We start from the raw sequence: 17,041 nt of genomic DNA on the forward strand, positions 1-17,041 counted from the left end.
TTTGCATCACTTCCCGCTGAGACTTATCTCAGGGCCAGTGCTGGGAACAAGATTCCAACACTCAAATCTGTGATCCTGCCGTCCACACCGGCGTGACCAGAAGCCTGACTTCCAAACGTGTTAACGAATTCATTTCCACCCCCCCTCGCCCCCGGGTCGAGCTCTCGAAACCGTGCACCCCAAGCGAGAGGCGCCCGAGGTTCGTTTCAGCCAGGAACGATGCGGCTGTGCTCGCGCGCTGTGCAGGACACGCCGAGGGTAAGACTCGAGCTTAGCGGGGCTCGTCCTCCGCCACATCCCCGTCGTGCGCTCCCAACGGAGGTGGTTCAGCGGCTCCGTGGCACCGGTTGAATGGTCCAGTGGGCTCGGAAGCCATTCAAGGGACAATTAGAAAGGAGCCTCGGAAGCCCTGTGCGTAAATGAGCCACGCGAAATCGGTAGATTAAAAAACTTTTTGGGAGCCGCTGAACTTGAATCTGCAATAAACCTTTGTGCTTTTTGAGAAGTCCGAGGGCATCTGAAGTCATCCCATGCAGACCCGCTGGAGTCTGCATGGGATGATCCTCAGTAGTTTCCTCCGCGGCCACACCGCGGTAGCCTTCTGTCCGTAACCGTGGACGCCTCGCGCTCTTGCCGGACCACAGTGGTCCCCGTGCGCGTCCCCGGCTCCGCCGCACCTCCAGGGAGGCGCATTTCAGCGAATCTGCTGTGCCCCCCCCCCCTGCACACACACACACACACACACACACACACACACACACACACACACGTACCGGAATACAATAGAGAGAAATAGACTACAGCCGGGAGAAAAGCGGGAGGAAGAGGGGCGTCTTCAGGGCCCGAGTTAACTTTCCCCCCCGGAGGTCACGGCGACTGACCCTAGAAGAATGCGTGAGTCATACGTTAAAATAGACTCGGAGCCCTAAAGCGGATCCACTGGGAGACAATACCGGGGGCAACAGGACAGGGTCCCAGCACGGCGGGAGAGTTGAGAAGTTAAGACCGTAAGTTGCTTTCCTTCCCTCCTACACGGTTTCCAGCGCGATCTGTTCCGTTCTTTGTGCTGCGGCGCTAAAAGTTGCGACCGGGCGTCTTGACTTTCCGAGAGATAAACGGTGTCAGTTTCCCCCGCCGGTTACGCAGCCGGCTAGAGTGACGGAGCGGGCCGTGCGCGGAGTTTAATTGCGGGTGTGTGCGGGGGCAGCTTCTTGCCCGGGGCGCTGCGAGGAGCCCCGCGGCGCGGACAGTCGGTTTGCCCCGGGTTCACGGTGAGGATGTGACAGGGGGTACGGGAGGACAAGGCGCACGGCGGCGGCCTGGGGGAGACTGATAGAGTCGCTCGAGGGTGTTCCCCGCGTTTAGAGCCACGCTACACCTCCGAGATAAGCCACTGCTCGGCTGCAGATAAGGAGCTTTTAGAGACACGGAGCGAGCGAGAGGTCACACTCACATCACAAAACTGGCTTTGAAAAAACCGCTGAAGAGGAAGCGCAGAGGAAAGTCCGGATAATTAGTTCCCTGATTTCTGATTAATTTCAACAAATGGAAACCAATTATCACTTGTGGGTTTTTTTTTTTTTTTTTTTTTTTCTGCAGTTAGGGAGAACGCCCGATTTCCAAGCATCAGCTGCAGGCTAATTGTTTTACGCATCTACATTTCTGTTTGCCCATCAAATCAGTCCTCTGCTCAGGCTTATAACTGCCCCTCTGGTTGACAGATCCTCCAGTCGCCAGCTCGGACGTGCCCACACGGCCCCTGCGCAGTAAATCACAATTTCCAACAAGTTGTTTAATTGTTTGGACTGTGGCAGAACAATTTATAGACCAGCACCCCCCCCTTCCCCTCCTCTCATGCAAGTGAGAGTGTCTGTCTGAAAAACAATCCGAGTCGGGGGGGTTGTTGGTGGGGGTGGGGGGGGTCGCTGAAGTTGTTCTCCTATGGCATTTTGTTTTGAGCAGGTGCTGCGGGTTGAAGTTCCCTCATAAGGTAAAGTGGCATTAGAGTGTCCAAATGGCAGACTTATATATAGGCTGCCAATTCAGCACATTGTCCCGGGCTGCATGGCTGCGCTCTCTCCGCCGTCTGAGGGAGACCTGCAGCCTTTTTTCTTTTTTTTTTCCCACTCCCTCCGCGGGGATCTTTCGCTGACAACGGGCGGACGAGCCCGAATGCGGCGGGCCGGGCTCGTGTGGTCCAGTAGGACTCCGGCGGCGGCACGGAGTCACGGACCGTGCGCAGGAGGCCCATCGTATCCGGGGCAAATCTGACCTTATCGCCGCCCGTGACATATTGTAAATTGAAATAGAAACCTGAAAGTATGTCTCTGGTCCAAACAGCATGGGCCACATTTTATGTAGGCTGTTTTAAATGTCACAGATTCAATTCCCTGGTTAAAAATAAAATGCAGCTTAATTTTTGGGCCAGCCTTACAGACACTAATTTTATTTAATTTTGTGATTTTCTGATTTGATACAGGCACTTACATTTTCTGGTGACATCTCAGTCAAACACACAATCTGCTCATGTTCTCTTCCAGCATCAACACGAGTTTACATCTAGTTAAAAATCACTACAAAACATTTATTGTAAACTTAATTCCACTCTGAAAATATCAATATGTTTTTCTTTTTCTTTGCTTCCAACTTAAGGCCCTGAAAATGTGCGCACTGGTGTTAATGCAATGCAAGGCCAACCTTAGGGTCTAATTCTCACTCTTAGAAATGTAGCCATCGCTCCCACGTTATTCTAGTGTGCCACATATATTTTCTTGGACCCCCGAGAGGCCCTTTCCCTCTGGTGTGGCGCAGAGGGACTATTTAGTGGCAGAAAGAGGGTGCAAATTGGAGAGATTAAATGATTTGACAGCTGAGGGAAGAAGAGAGTGAGATGAGGAGAGAGACTGAACAGAGGCGGAGGAGGAACGGGTCTGAATTTTGAGACTGGGAGTTTGAATTTGCCAATCATCAGACATCCATATAAAAGCTTAATACGCAGAAGAAACTGTGTTTCATTTCGGTTTCGGGAGGCATCGTGTTGTTTAAACCTCTTAGCCATACTGTTTCATTTTCATTTTCTCTGTTTATTGAGCTATCTTCCATCTGACCATAGTGTTGTAGATTTAAGTGTTTCCACATGTTGTTTTTTTGTACATGTCATTCACCTTCATCGGAAAACCGTCGCTCCTCCATTTTAAGCCTGTGGCTGATCCGGAGAGTCCTCATTATTTGTTGTCGGGCTCTTTGAAAAAGACACCAGCCCCCGAATTGGACATGTGTTGTACAAACACAAATTAAACATTTAGCCCTAAGTATTTCTCCCTGGGTCCTAAGTGCATATTAGTCAGCCTATACTTATCTCGGGCCCAACGGCACACCCAAATTGCAGTCTTGCTGCTGAAAAAGAAAGATTGAGGCCCGGGAGAGAGAGCACTTGAAGCCCGCTGGTAGATGACCATAAGTTTCTCGACCACAATGCAAGCTTAGGTGTGTGTACAGTATGTGTGCGTGCGTGTGTGCGTGTGTGTGCGTGCACGTGCTTGCTTGTATTTGTGTGTGTGTTTATAGACCTCTGTATCTTTTGGGTTTTTGTGATTGTTTAAACAAACCTATCAAATGTTCCCCTGAGTGACTAATTGTGCTCATGTGCAACTGATATTTTATCCAGTGTGTTTTTGCATGTGACATGCAGGTGTGTGTTTGTGTGTGTGTGCGTGTGTGCGTGCGTGCGTGTGCATGCGTGTGCGAGTGTGTACGTGTGTGTGGTTGTGTGTGTGTGTGTGCATGTGCATGTGCTTACCTGTTTGCAGGAATTCATGCATGTCCTTCTGCACAGTTAGGTGTGTATAATAGAAAAGCATGTTGCTGTGTATCTTGTTGTGTGTCCTTGTCTTTTGTGTCTATACTGGGTGGCCTTTCTGCCTGCATGTCTATATTTTCTTGTGTGGGTGTGTGTGTCTGTGTGGGTGTGTGTGTGTGCGCCTGTGTGGGTGTGTGCCCCGCTGGTTGGGCGTACTGCTCTGTGGATCTCCCCTCTGTTCTCCGCCACCACATAACCTTGGAAACGGCTCCCTCGTTTTTCCCCCGAGTGGAGACTAACAAGACTCCACGTTCATTGTCCTCTCCCCTCTCGCTCTCAACGGTTGGGGTAACCTTTCCTTTCTGCCACCGACTCTCCGCCACCTGCTCACCACCGTCCAATTACAAAGCCCGGAATGAGCGCTTATCTGACACACCAGCTCCCGATGACAATAGCACCTCATCCACACAAACATACACACTTACTCCTCCAACCTCTTCATCTTTACCTATATTATTTAGGCATCATCTTTGTTCGGCATCGGGGTGTGTCCCCGTCAGGCTCGTAACAGCTCATACTTCTGGGCATCTTGATGCGCGGAGCAGCTCAGGTTCATGACGTACATCCTCCTTGGCTCTTTTCCCTCTGTCTGACTTTTCTTTCTTTATGCATCAGGGTGTGTGTCAACGTCTTCTCATGTCTGTAACATTAACAATGAGTAGATTTATACGGTTTACACAAGAGCCTTTGACAAATGACTGCTGCACTGTTAAAACAGTCACAACCCTAGTTTCCCGCCCAGGGAGAAAAACAACAGAGGTTGGCCTGAATCCTTTATTAAACTTAAACCACTTTATTTTTTCCTTCTAATAGTATGATTAACTGGAATGAATGCTATTAGTAATGTTGCTTTTCTGTTTTCCTGTTTGTTTTGGGATTCGTGAACAACTTGGCATATTGTTCTCTCTGCTCTCTCGCTTTTTTTCTCAAATGGAAGGAACTCACCATCACACTCTCCGGCGACACATCGCAGTTAGCTGCCGTTTGTCTGGGTTGTTGAGAGTCATTCATTCATCCCCTGTGATTGAAAAACTAAACGATGAGCGGCAAAATGGCTCGCGCTTTACTTTTCTTGTACTTGCTGCTCCCCCTCCAGTACTTGAAGCTGTCGGCGAAGGTTTGTGCATGGATCTGACTGTGCTGAGGACCTGCACTAAACTGTCCAAACAGGCATCCCAGTGTGGCTCACTTTGCAGTATAAGGGGAAAAAAAAGGGACGGAAGCACATGGAATTAAATTACTTTAACAAACCCATGTTAAAATCTTCTTAAAATGCTTTGTGACACTGAACCGAGTTAAGTAGAGGTCAAAGACCAAAGTGGAGAAAAGGTTCAACAATTAACCACTTAATTTACACATCCACTACGTGAAGTAATATCCAGTTTAATTGATATCTGTGATATATGATGCACAATTAATTAAATGAAGTCAATTAGTTAATCAAGTTGTTGTCATTGGTAAAATTAAGATAGACAGTATACTGAGTAACTCCTGGTGGAAATATTTTTTTCCCAAAGAAGCATATTGCTTTAAAAAAAAAAAAACCCTTTAGATTATTTGATGTTACATCCAAACTAGATTAGTCTCACAAATTATTATTCATTGCCGCTTGGTCATGGAAATCTCATCATTGTGATTTTTCTTGATTTACTTTAAGGAGGCCAAATCTTTCTAAAAAGACATAATTCAGACTTTTTTTTTTTCCTCTGTTGCACTTGATGGACGTCTAAGCTTCGCCAGACAAAGCCGCCAAAAATAAATGTTAAGAAATGTCCACCACAGTTGATTCTCTGCTAATCTGTGGTCATAGATTACAGGATTAGAGTACCGTGGTCGGTCTCTTTGGTTCATCCAATCAGATTACAGAGTTTTGGTATTTCTAACGAGACGGTAGCGTGGCCAGGTGACGGACACTGATGCCCCAGTGGCTCTCTATCTGTCAGTCAGAAGTTGTGGCCTTGGACTGCAGCAGCAGCAGCAGCAGCAGCAGCAGCAGCAGCAGCAGATGCTTTGGCAATTACACTGCTCCTGATGATTTTACAGAAAAGGGAAATCACATGCGAGCATGTCTGCATGTCCAAGAGCTTTTAGAGTTTCAGTCTCTCCTCCTCCTTCCACTTTCTCGTTCAGTGTGTCCTAAACTTTTGCTGTGGCCATCTTCCTTTTAGCTTCAAATAAGGACTGAAAAAAAAAAAAAGCAGCTTCTCATCGTTCAATAAACCCAAAATGCTATCAGTGACTTTCATATCACATAAAACAACATAGGGTTTTTTTTTTCTTTTGTCTGGAGCACTGCTTATTTAATTCTAACATGAGACTCATGCGACAAAAAAGCAAGACTATTTTTGGTCTGCCTGTGAGCCATTGTCTCTTTTTGAAGTATTTGTGTTACTGTCTTTCTGGGTTGCAGAGTGCGACATGGTACTTGTTTAGGAAGCTGCATGGTTTGGGAACTTTTATGAAGGATGAGTGTCATTTATTATTCCCACAGTTCAAAGCTGTTCAACGGCCTTGATTCAGAAAGATGTTTTGTTTTTCCAGACCGCTGTTTTTCGGTGGAGCATTTGATATATTCTGTTGAGATCCGATGAGCGTGGGCTGCCACGATGGCTCTGTTTTAACCAAAAGTGTGTGATCCAGCTGGGCTTTGAAAATGGAGGCCAATTTTTTGGTGCTGGGATTAAGAGGATACCCTCCATGGTGCATGCAAACCCAGAGCCCCGTTGTATTTAGAGGGTTTTCTTCTTAACTCCACAGGGAAGTTTTGCGACCTGAAGTACATCATGAGATATTTGACAAATATAATTATTCTAAGTAAATACCCTAAAATGAAGCCTAATTTAAATATCAACCCGCAGGGTGCTTAATACAATGCAGTGAGTCAATATGGGAAAGTTGGTGTCATTAGCAAACATCTCTCGGTTTGTTTTATGCCGCTTCAGGACCAGATGGGTGGGGTTTGGTGTATTATATAATACAAATGCCTGAAAGTTTTTATAGTCGCATGAAGGTGTTTGAACATACATTTACACACCTTTTGTGTGAGTGACAGCCAAGCCGACGCTTTCTGAATTGTCACGACACATAAACCCCACCCCTCTGGCGCTTGCTGCAGATCAAAACATACAAAAAACATGATAATAATATTTATTATTTGCACTACCTTTTGATGAAAGTCCACTGTTGATGTTGCACGAATCACTTTCAGATGTTTTGCCTCTGAGCATGATTGCCATATTACACTTTATGACTGTAGGACAAAGATTTTATTTTACACATGTTTTTACAAGTTGTTTCCAGATCCAGTGTATTACAAAACTACGTGTTTCTTTTTGAACTAGCACCATAAATTTGTGTATCCAAGGATAGAAAAGAAAAGGGAAATTTGCTGGAACATTTGTGGCGAGGAAAAGGTCTCCCGTGCTGTTCTCATGAGCCTTCTCTGAGACTGTTTTTAGGGGACTGCTGAAAATGGTAAACGCTGCGCACTCCGACAAATCAGAACCACACGCCACTGTGCATTTGTGCCTTGGACAGTGCGGACACACACGCAGAGGCACACACGCGTGCTTTCGAAGGCATACACAAACACATCTCATAAGAGATAAAAAAAAACAAAAAACAAGCTGAGAGCACAGTCACACGTAGCTTGCTTTCTGTGGTCCAAACCAAAAAAAGGGAATTTACTTTGCTTTCTTTTATACAGTAGATTACTCATTTAATTTCATACTGTTCAGCCATAAACTGCCTGATATCAGTGCATTGTGTAGACAAGGTTAGACAGATAAAGGCCTGGATAGGAAAAAGAGGGTCTGTAGCTTTCACAGCAACAGTCTGGGAGACAAGTATCATATTTTGTTCGAATTTAAGAATGCAAGCATAATGGAAAAATACTCGCCAAAGTCGTATTTAAAGGGGTACTCCAGCAATTTAGTGTTGCACTTCCCTCAAATCAGTGGACTTGTGTGTTAGATTACAAAACAAATTGCCCAAATTGAAGCAGCAGTAGCTCCAATATCCTGCTGGAACCTAGGTTTTCCATAATGCAACTCAGTGGCGTCTATTCACCAGATCCTGCTAAACACCCACATTTTTCAGTCTTCACAAATCCAGTTTATAGTGCAGATTTAGCACACTGAGTATAGAAGTTGTAGTTTATACAGAACACATTAGGTGCCCTTCCTGAAGAATTTTTTTCCTTTTCCACTCTTGTAATAATGTAGCTACTATGCAGCTCAGGCCAGTTAAGAACCGAGCTCATTGTTGGGATTTAGAGACAACTAAGTTCTCGCTCTTCGCAAATGGAGCCACAATTTTCTAAGGAGACAATCGAGACCCGCCTTTTCAGGAATCTGCCGTTAGTTGGTGCAGAACCAAGTGCAATGAGTTGTTCTCACCTGGCTATACAAAGTGGAATAAACAGGCATGGTGTCATTCTACTCTGAGCTCATGTTTACATTGCTTTTATAGTTCGATCCTTTCCTGCTCCTCCCATTTTATACAAGCGTCACCCTCCTCTAAAAGCGGGCTAACCTTCACTTTACCACTCGTAGCGGTTTGGAGTAATGGGGCGTGGCAGCGGGGTTCGGGGTGTGAGGCCTCTGAAATGACCCTGTGGTGAAGTAGTGAGGGCCAGGATAACGTGGTCCCACCCATCGAGCCAAAGCCCAAATCCAATTGGTCGCTGGCCAGCTTGTCTACACAGGGCGTTGCCATGGTTTCCAGGCCCCAAAGAAGTCTTTAATCGAGCCGTTGTCATCATGAGATGGTGGTGAGTGTTTGGGCTCGCAGTGGAGAGATAGAGGCAGCAGTGAAAAAATAAAAAAGAGAGAGAGAGAGAGAATGAGGGAGGCTGAGTATCGACTGTGTGGCTCGGAATAGAAATGTTCGTCCTGACGGACGGCTCCGAAAGCAGCCAGTCTTTGTGAGATACACACATCAGGTTCATCCGTGGTGTCAGGAATTTCCCAGGACTATAGAGCGCCTAGGAAAGCGGTCATAAACGACATGCTCCCGACGCGCTGCTGGCTCATGTCTATTTGTATATGGCATGCTATTTTCTGTACACGCCGTTGGATTAGCAGAAGCATTTAGTGTAGTGTTCAGTGGTGACGGGGTTGTGCAGGGGAGTGGCGCTGGCTTGGGTATCAAGCTGGCTGGGCTCAGACTTCAAGTTTCCGCCACGTAATCCAACGGTGGGACGGGCGGCAGCATCACGGCTTGCCGACATTTGTGCCAGTAGGTTTCTCCCACAAGATACACTTAACGATAGCAGCGCTGAGCATGTATGTGTGTTCTTGTGTGGGCCATCCGAAGAGAAAAACAGCCACTTCATGGGACCCACCTGGTGTGCTTTTCCGTGCGTCTAATGTTAACCGCAGGTTTCGGGCACGACCTCTGTTTTACTGTTCCGTCTGAGATGAGACTAGGTTGGAAACAACCAATCAGCTCAGCTGTACCACTGTACTGTTGGAGGTAGCTAATTTGTCTTGGCTCTCAGCCGACGTGTAACAAAATAAAATGGCCCTTTGCCACAGTCCTTCAAGATGATGGTTCCCTGTTAGAGGGCCTGCCATTGTAGGAGAGAAAATCGCTGCCTCAGCAAGCTGTTTAGTCTCATTCTCAAGGAGCTTACACTGTGTTTCCCTGTTTAATATGGGAAACATACGTAGGCTGGCCTGTGATGTCAATTGTTATTGCTGGAGGCCTGCTATAGGAAAAATCTCTTTTGCCTTTTCTAAAGCACTGTAGTGAAAAGGAGCTTATGTCATAAAGACGCTATTGTGGCTGCTGCGGGGCCTCCTGCGTGTGCGTGCGCGTGTCTTTAAGTGTCGCTACTTTGACCCATACATTGTAGATTTCACGTGTGTTTTCCTCACATTTGCGCAGGTTTCAGTGGACAATGGTTTCTCTGCCTGTTTATTCACGGCGGACACAAAGGGAGTTAAGTGGCGGCCTTTTGTGCCGAAGATTTATGAATTAGAGCTGCCATTGTAGCTGCCACTAATGATTTCATATTTTCTTGTGCCTGCCTCTCTTTGATTTTATGCGTATTTCGCCGTTGCGCAGCTCCATGTCTTTTGCAAGTGGCGATAACGATGGTGATGATGGAAAGAGTCATGGTGTGTATCAGCCCGAAGAGAACAAAACATCCGTCCAATTTGACATAATCCCAACACTTACACTATGTCTTAAGAGACTTGTTTGACACATCGCACATATCAAGTCAGAACGTGGCTGATTAATATTTCTAAAATGTACAAATCAGTATCTAATCATTCCAGATTACATTACTTATCTAATCTGCCAACGTGCCCAGTTCCACCTGCGGAGCTTTTTCTGCTGCCCACAATGTTGTTTTACGAAATTTCCGGCCGCAAATGTGTGCATGTGTCAATCCATCAATTTTCAACTCCAAATTGAGATGGGACATAAAATATGAGTAGCATTATAAAATGCCAAGGATCAAAAAAATGCAGCTTGGTAGATATCGATCAGATCAATAACTGCTAGCCATGAAATCACTCTCTCAGACTGAATCTCACATACCTCTCGCAGGCAAGGAGTCTGTTTAAGGTGTGGACACGGCAACAAAAATGCACTTATATAAAAGAAAAAAGAAAAAAAAACTGTTGAAAAGTTTAGTACAGGAAAACGTCTTGATCCTCAATAAACGTTCGTGCTCAGGGTAAAGGTTTCTATAGAAATGATATATGCACATTAATTCTTTAGAAAAACATGTCACCAAAGTGCAACAACTAAGAGCAGTGATGGGTGGGGGAGTTTGGGTCCGGCAGATGAGATAAACTGTATGTTTAGTTTCCCATAGGAACACAAATTCTAGACATATGGGGGAGGAGAAGATTGAAATAAAACAGTTGATATTTATTGCCACCACAGTTCTTCTATTCGTTTTTTAAAGCCATTTCTGACAACCGCCTCCTCCACCTCAACAAGCCTCCCTGCACATTCGGCTTCTCCGTGTTTTACAGAGCAGCAGATTTGTGCGCTGTCCTCTAAATCATTTCCCTCTTTCGCAGATTGCTCCCGGCTGGAATATTGGCCTGACAGCCGTTTTTTTCCCTACTGCTTCCCCAGCGGACTCATTTACATTTATGCACGCGGCAATTAATTACAGGCTGGCGCTGGCCTTGTAAATTAGAGGGAGCCGAGGTTGCCCTCATTAATTGCCCCTGACAGTTTAAGCCTTGTTTGGGTCGTGACAAGGTTGACTTCGGGCTGGGACAGCGAAAGCTCAGCAGTGGGTGGCTGGTCTTCATACGTCTGAAATTTCTTTGCAGCAGATGAGGAGAATTTATTTTTATTGATGAATATATTATTTTATACCGTTGTTATCTTTGATACAGAACATTTTTGCAAACTTTATGTTCTATATACCGGAAAACTTTTCCCTTTGCAGCCATAGGTCATCATTCCGCTCCTCGTGTCTTTAGTGTAATGTCTTCTGTGTGTTTTGGGGGTCTTTCATCCAAGCACTCGTGGAGGGGTTTTTTCTATAGACCCAGGAGTCACGCAGGCGACTTCTCACGGCATTGGCCTTTTCATGTAAAGACGCTCCAACTTTTCCGGCTCCTTCCCTCTCAAGGCCCTTCTTTCTTCTCTGTCACGCAGCGATGTGTTTGTGCATACCTCACCAGCTTGACAAAAGAAGGGAGAGATCCTATTCACTTCTGCCTTTGACATTCACCACTTGTTTTTACAATCTTTCCAAGGCGCGCTGTTTGCACAGTGGAAAAGGCTTTGTCTTGAAGAAGCGAGACAATGGTGAGCGCCACAATGTAATCTACTAAGGGTAGCGAGCAGAGGGGCAAGGTTTAGATGTATGTGCTGGCGCTTGCCCCTACCAAGCCTCTCCCTCCCTCCCATGCATTACTTTAGCAATATTTCATGTTAACAGCGACTTTGGAGAGAATACATGTCGTCACTTAAGCCTCTTTAATGTTCACCCGGGTCTTTTGTGAAGGAAACACAAAAGCATTTCACCCATGCAAACATCCTCTTCTCTTGTTTCACTTTTTAAAGGTGTTCTGAGTAGCGGTTTGCCCACCCACATGCATATCTGCAACCCTGTCTTTTAAGCAACGTAACCAGAAAAACCTTTATCAAGTGTTTAAGCAGGACTAAACACAACCGCAGTTGCGACTCAACATGCAAACCTCTCCAGTTTCCACTGTCAAAGTCCTGCGCTTTAACACCCAACCAACCACCCTCCAACCTCTGTGCTGTATAAAGGGGTCAGTGTGCTCTAGACGAAGCACTGCTTGGATCTTCAGTGATCAACAGTGTTGGATTTTGGTCCCTTTTTCAATCACGATCACTTTACGCCGTGAATGGCCAGGTGGACAAAGTGGAGAAAGTCGGCAGGATTTGAACTTCTCTCTCGAGGTCTCCTTTTTCACGCAACTTCTTTACTTGTTTTTTGCATGAATGAGCGCAACAGCACCCATGCTTTTAAGGATTTCACGTTTCATTTCAATGATCATTGTGTTTCACCCCCTCTCTATGACGGCCAGGTTTTTCGCCCTGCATTCAAGTGCTGTTGGGAAAAGCTATAAACCCTTTTGTCTTCAGACATGCCTGGACAACATGTTGTACGAACTAGTTTGTTTCAAGCATACCCTGGCATTTAGGATCTCACTCTTCAAGGATTGGGAAAAAAACCCCCACATTGCTAGTGAACACAATCCGACAGCAGTTATCTCCAAAAGTTATTTGTAAACCAGATTATTTTGTTATTAAACACATTTTTTAGAGGATAGGATTGATATCTGGAGACTCAGATCAAGGTGCAAGCTTCGGGCAATAAGAACCGTCTAGAACCGTCAGAGCTCTGAAGTTTGACAATCTTCCAGTTACAATTTCAAAGTGCGAAATGCAGTAAAATAGCTCAGTGATAACAGGAAGATAAGTTGCTTGCTTACAGCCCCCACACGAAATCAGAGAAATCCTAACGGAAACATTACGAGGCCCGTACTACACGGCCAAGCGGTCCTCTGCGGGTAAACGTGTGCTCTAAACTCATCATTTATGGGCAAACTGGACCTCATTCGGGCCTAAATGCCCATGTGAACAGTTGGAGCCATACCCCGTTTCCTATGGTGCAGACATGGAAGTGGCAGCACAGAGCCTCATGCGGTGTTAAGCTCATTGAGAGAGCTTCTGTCTCATAGAGTTCCATTGTTCTTACTCCAGTGTGTCCGCGTCTGCACAAGTGGCATTGACAGCTGCAACAAGACAACATTTGGGACTGTGCATATTTTGATGTGTGAATGCGTGCATTCATTGTGCAGGTGCAGGCCTTGCTCTGAATACGGTGCAGTGTATCTCCTTGTCGCGCGCCGTATCTCTTACCTCTCTCGTTACAGTCTTTAAGGCTGTGACGTCACAGCTTTGTTTTTGCCAAAAATGCGGCTCTGGCCTTTTTGTTTTGCCGCTCTAAGGTTCTTTTCCAGACAGGTGCTTTTTCGCTGCCGGCTCAACGGTAGGGTAACATGTGCCATTTTACAGCTGTTGGACCGCGGGCCAAAAAGGTAGCTGTTACTTCCTGCAGTTGTCAGGAGGAGCCTGAAATGGCTTCTGTAGCCTGGGTCTCCTCAGTCAGCTCCACCTTCTGAGGTGGATGAGAAGAGCAATGGTTGGGACTGGACATCAGGGAGAGTGGAGAGATAGGAGAGACAGGAGAGTGAGACGGAGAAAAAGAAGAGAGAAACAAGAGAGCAAAAGAAACGCTAAAACAAGAAGAAACTGTTCGTGGGGGCTTGTTCTCTGAGAGAGATGTTCTTTTTTGTCTCACTTTCCACATAGCATAAACTGATAACATTCATATTCAGTGAACTGTGTTTTACACGTGTGTTTTACATCAGAAAAAAACACACGTGTAAAATAAATAAACTTTTACAGGTTACTTTAGTATAACAGTTTGCTGGAATCATTCATTTGAACGACTGAATTTTGGAAAAGCGGTTGCATTTCATGATCATTTGGCAATTAAGCTGAAAGCTGATAAGACTGAATTATAGTCCGACCTTCTATGTTTCCTCGTCTGCGCTTGGAAGATTTTAAGGCCTCATTTTGAAAATAAAAAAAAGTCGTCCTAACCTCATATGTATTGACGTTGCAGCTCACAGAGGGTTAATGTGCTCATGTAGAGGCTTGAAAGTCTACAGGGGCAGGTTTTCTGATCTATATTCGTGAACTCTCCTGCCCCACCTTCAGTGAATTCAATAAGGCACCACTTCTGCACACATTTAGTTATAATAACTGATAATACGTCATATTATTTAAGATTGCGTTATCCTTATCTAGCGTGCACCACACCTGGTTTTGGATTGTCCAGTGGAGGACTTACGCATATTACCAACGTGGACATGCACTTTATAAATACAGGTGTGTACATATGTTGACTGTATATGTACCTGTCAGCATATGCAAAAATGCAAGGGCCGTTTTGTGCAGAATGCGAGTGTATGTCTGGATGTGTGTGTGTGTGTGTGTGTGTGTGTGTGTGTGCGTGTGCGTGTGTATGGGTGTGCGTTCTGCGGATACTCTCCCCGACTGGGCAGCCAGCTGTCTCCCTGATTACCCATCCTCCTCCAGGTGTCAGAGCTGCCATCTGCAGATGAGTGGCAAGGCATGTGGAGCGGAGGAATGGAGGGTAGAAGAGAAGAAGACAAAACAGAATAACTGGTTCTGCAGACATCTGGAGCGTGTTCAGACGGGTCAGCGAGAGCTGCAGAGTGTGAACGGAACTCACAGGATTCCAACTCGCAGGCTTGGTCGGCTCTTTGAGTCTTCGCCTTTTCAACTTTTGTTGGGCAATACTGCTCCTTCTACAAAATAAAGAGAGAGAGAGAGAGAGAGAAAGAAAGAAGTTGCATCTTACAGAACTGTTTGCAGGGACGTGTCACAGAAGTGTGCTTTTGCCGACTATTTGTTATCATTATTATCATCACAAGAACTTCTTACGATACAAGCCTTCGAGTTGTTCTGGTCAGAATTGCCCTTAATTGTGCCCTGAGAGAAAAATGCATCCAAGAGAATCATTTGGTTGATTCCATACATGAATAAAAGATCATATGTGCGCAGTGTTGGCTTTTTTCTTCATTGTTCTCAATTAGCCTCAAATTGTGGAATCAAAGGCGTGTTTGTATTGGGCTCTTTGTACGACTTTGATGCTGTGTTAAGGCACGGTAATGATGCATAGCGTCAGAGAAAAATGCTGCTCTATTTGGTTTGTTGCCTGTCTGTGTGAACACAGCCTCTCCCCTTAAGTCTGTCGTTATCCTGTTCACTTCGTTCCTTTTTTTTTAATTAGCGGCCTCCCACTCTCAATTAAGACTGCCTCCCATCCTCTCTCAATTTGGGGCCCTCTCAGGGCGGTCCTGTCCTTAGCAGGGTACCTTCAAAGCGGTCCATCGGCAGTTGGACCACTTTGATGTTGTTATTTGTTTTCTATGACCCCAGTTTAGCAAATGGCTGTTTGTAGTGTGAGCTTGTGTGCGTGTGAGGCTATAATAAGGCTGACCTCAGGTTAGCTCTCAAGAGGCAGAGTGGTCTGTGTGAGCCAGGCAGCCCAGGAATGGCAAGCTGTCCACTTGTCAAGAGAATTTTTTCCAGCATTCACTGGGATACATTTTTGAAGGAAAATATCAGGCATCACAAACTGTGTTAAGACAGATTACGGCCAGTTTTTCGACTTCAAAAGCCACGTACAAGAATCGCTCTGTTTGTCGTTTATTAGGCTTTGCGTGGCTGAGTCTGGGCTGTTGTTTTTGCAGTGAAACTGCTGTGAGAGAAATACAGTGACCCTCTGTTGGCTCTGCTGTGGACTTCACACTGGACCTCTGTTCTGTCCTGAACATCCACTACAGAGGGAGCTCAGGTGGGCCGAGAGTGTATTCACTGGGCTCCAGAAACACTTTCCAAATCAAATGTTCATACGCTGGCGTGATGTGAAGAATTTAGTCAGTGTTAATTAAAATGTTTCCCGATTTTTATGGCAAAACGTTCGTCCTTTAAAGGGTGGGTTCACCTAAAACGTTGGTTTTGCTTGCCCAGTTTTTAGGATTCTGTCCCTGTTAGACTTGATGATCTGCAACAGCTTTTTCAGTGGCAGAGTGTAGTTATAGTGAAAAGTGACTGTAAAATCGAATCCCGTTCACCTTTATTTATTTTTTCTTTTTCGTAATTTGGAACTGACCCTTTAATTGGTGGTGATGATGACTACTACACAAAAACGATGCCTTTCTGTTGTGATATCAGAAACATAATCCTTTTCTTCTGTTTTCCCTCTTTTTCAGGTGACGTTCATGAATTTTAAAGTCATCCACAAGTGAGAAGAGGGTGTTGGAGTTGAAGTCTCTTATTTCTGTAAGTTTTCCCTCTTTGATTGATACAAATGACAAGTCTGTCCTTGTGCCGTAACACTGCCGGCTTGTGTGTGCGTTTGGGCCTCTGTTTGGCGCGCTGGATGTTTACCCCCTCCAAATGGCAGATAATAAGCTCTCATAGAGAACACATTATCGTTTCCTCACAGTAGAATGGAGCAACTCCTGCTGGTGTTTGAACATGCCACGTTTTGCACCAGTGGTTGTTTTAGCAGAGCAGCAGTGTGTGTGTGTGTGTGTGTGTGTGTGTGTGTGTGTGTGTGTGTGTGTGTGTGTGCGTGTGCACGTACGTGCGTGCGTGTGTGTGTGTCTGTTAGTCCATGCTAACAAAACTGTAGCTGACTCTGTGCATGTCCACTACCTCTCTCCCTCTCTCCCCTCCATCGGCACATACAGAACGCTTTTGATTTGTTTCACAGCAATTGCAGACCTCCACTCCAGTTAGTATTCTGCCCAGTGCACCCTCAATAGCTGCTTTCACTTGGGTGAAGAAAGGGGTCTTTTAAGACTCTCACAGGCATCTCTCCAGGAAGCTTTCAGCGCCGGGACCTACAGTATGCCTTTTAATGGACTTTCTCTCTGTGAGCAATAAAGATTATATCTGGAGTCAAATCGTGCTGTAGGTAACACTAGCCCAAATTGAGCTGGTGAGGTTTGCAGTGGCCCGATCTCGATGGTTTCAGCAGAGGCGGGAGACACATGAAATGTACAGATGGGAGTGGTTGGAGAAAAGAGTGATCTGACCATCTGGCTAATCCCCATGTTTAAGAATACT

At 45.6% G+C, this 17,041-nt stretch overlaps 1 protein-coding gene across 3 annotated transcripts in view; it reads left to right on the forward strand.

Annotated features, from left to right (window-relative positions):
- LOC120793850 (transcription factor SOX-6-like) overlaps positions 1 to 17,041 on the forward strand; it is a 109,371-nt gene that overhangs the window by 849 nt on the left and 91,481 nt on the right. For 2 of the 3 annotated variants that reach the window (XM_040134290.1, XM_040134293.1), the window contains exon 2: positions 16,180 to 16,249. The gene's annotated coding sequence lies outside the window, so the exon portion shown is untranslated. Of the gene's footprint in view, positions 1 to 780; positions 1,008 to 16,179; positions 16,250 to 17,041 lie in introns of those variants that run through there. The other variant, XM_040134291.1, reaches the window with a different exon arrangement.

This window comes from Xiphias gladius, chromosome 8 (genome assembly GCF_016859285.1).
Source record: "Xiphias gladius isolate SHS-SW01 ecotype Sanya breed wild chromosome 8, ASM1685928v1, whole genome shotgun sequence".
NCBI lineage: Eukaryota > Metazoa > Chordata > Actinopteri > Istiophoriformes > Xiphiidae > Xiphias > Xiphias gladius.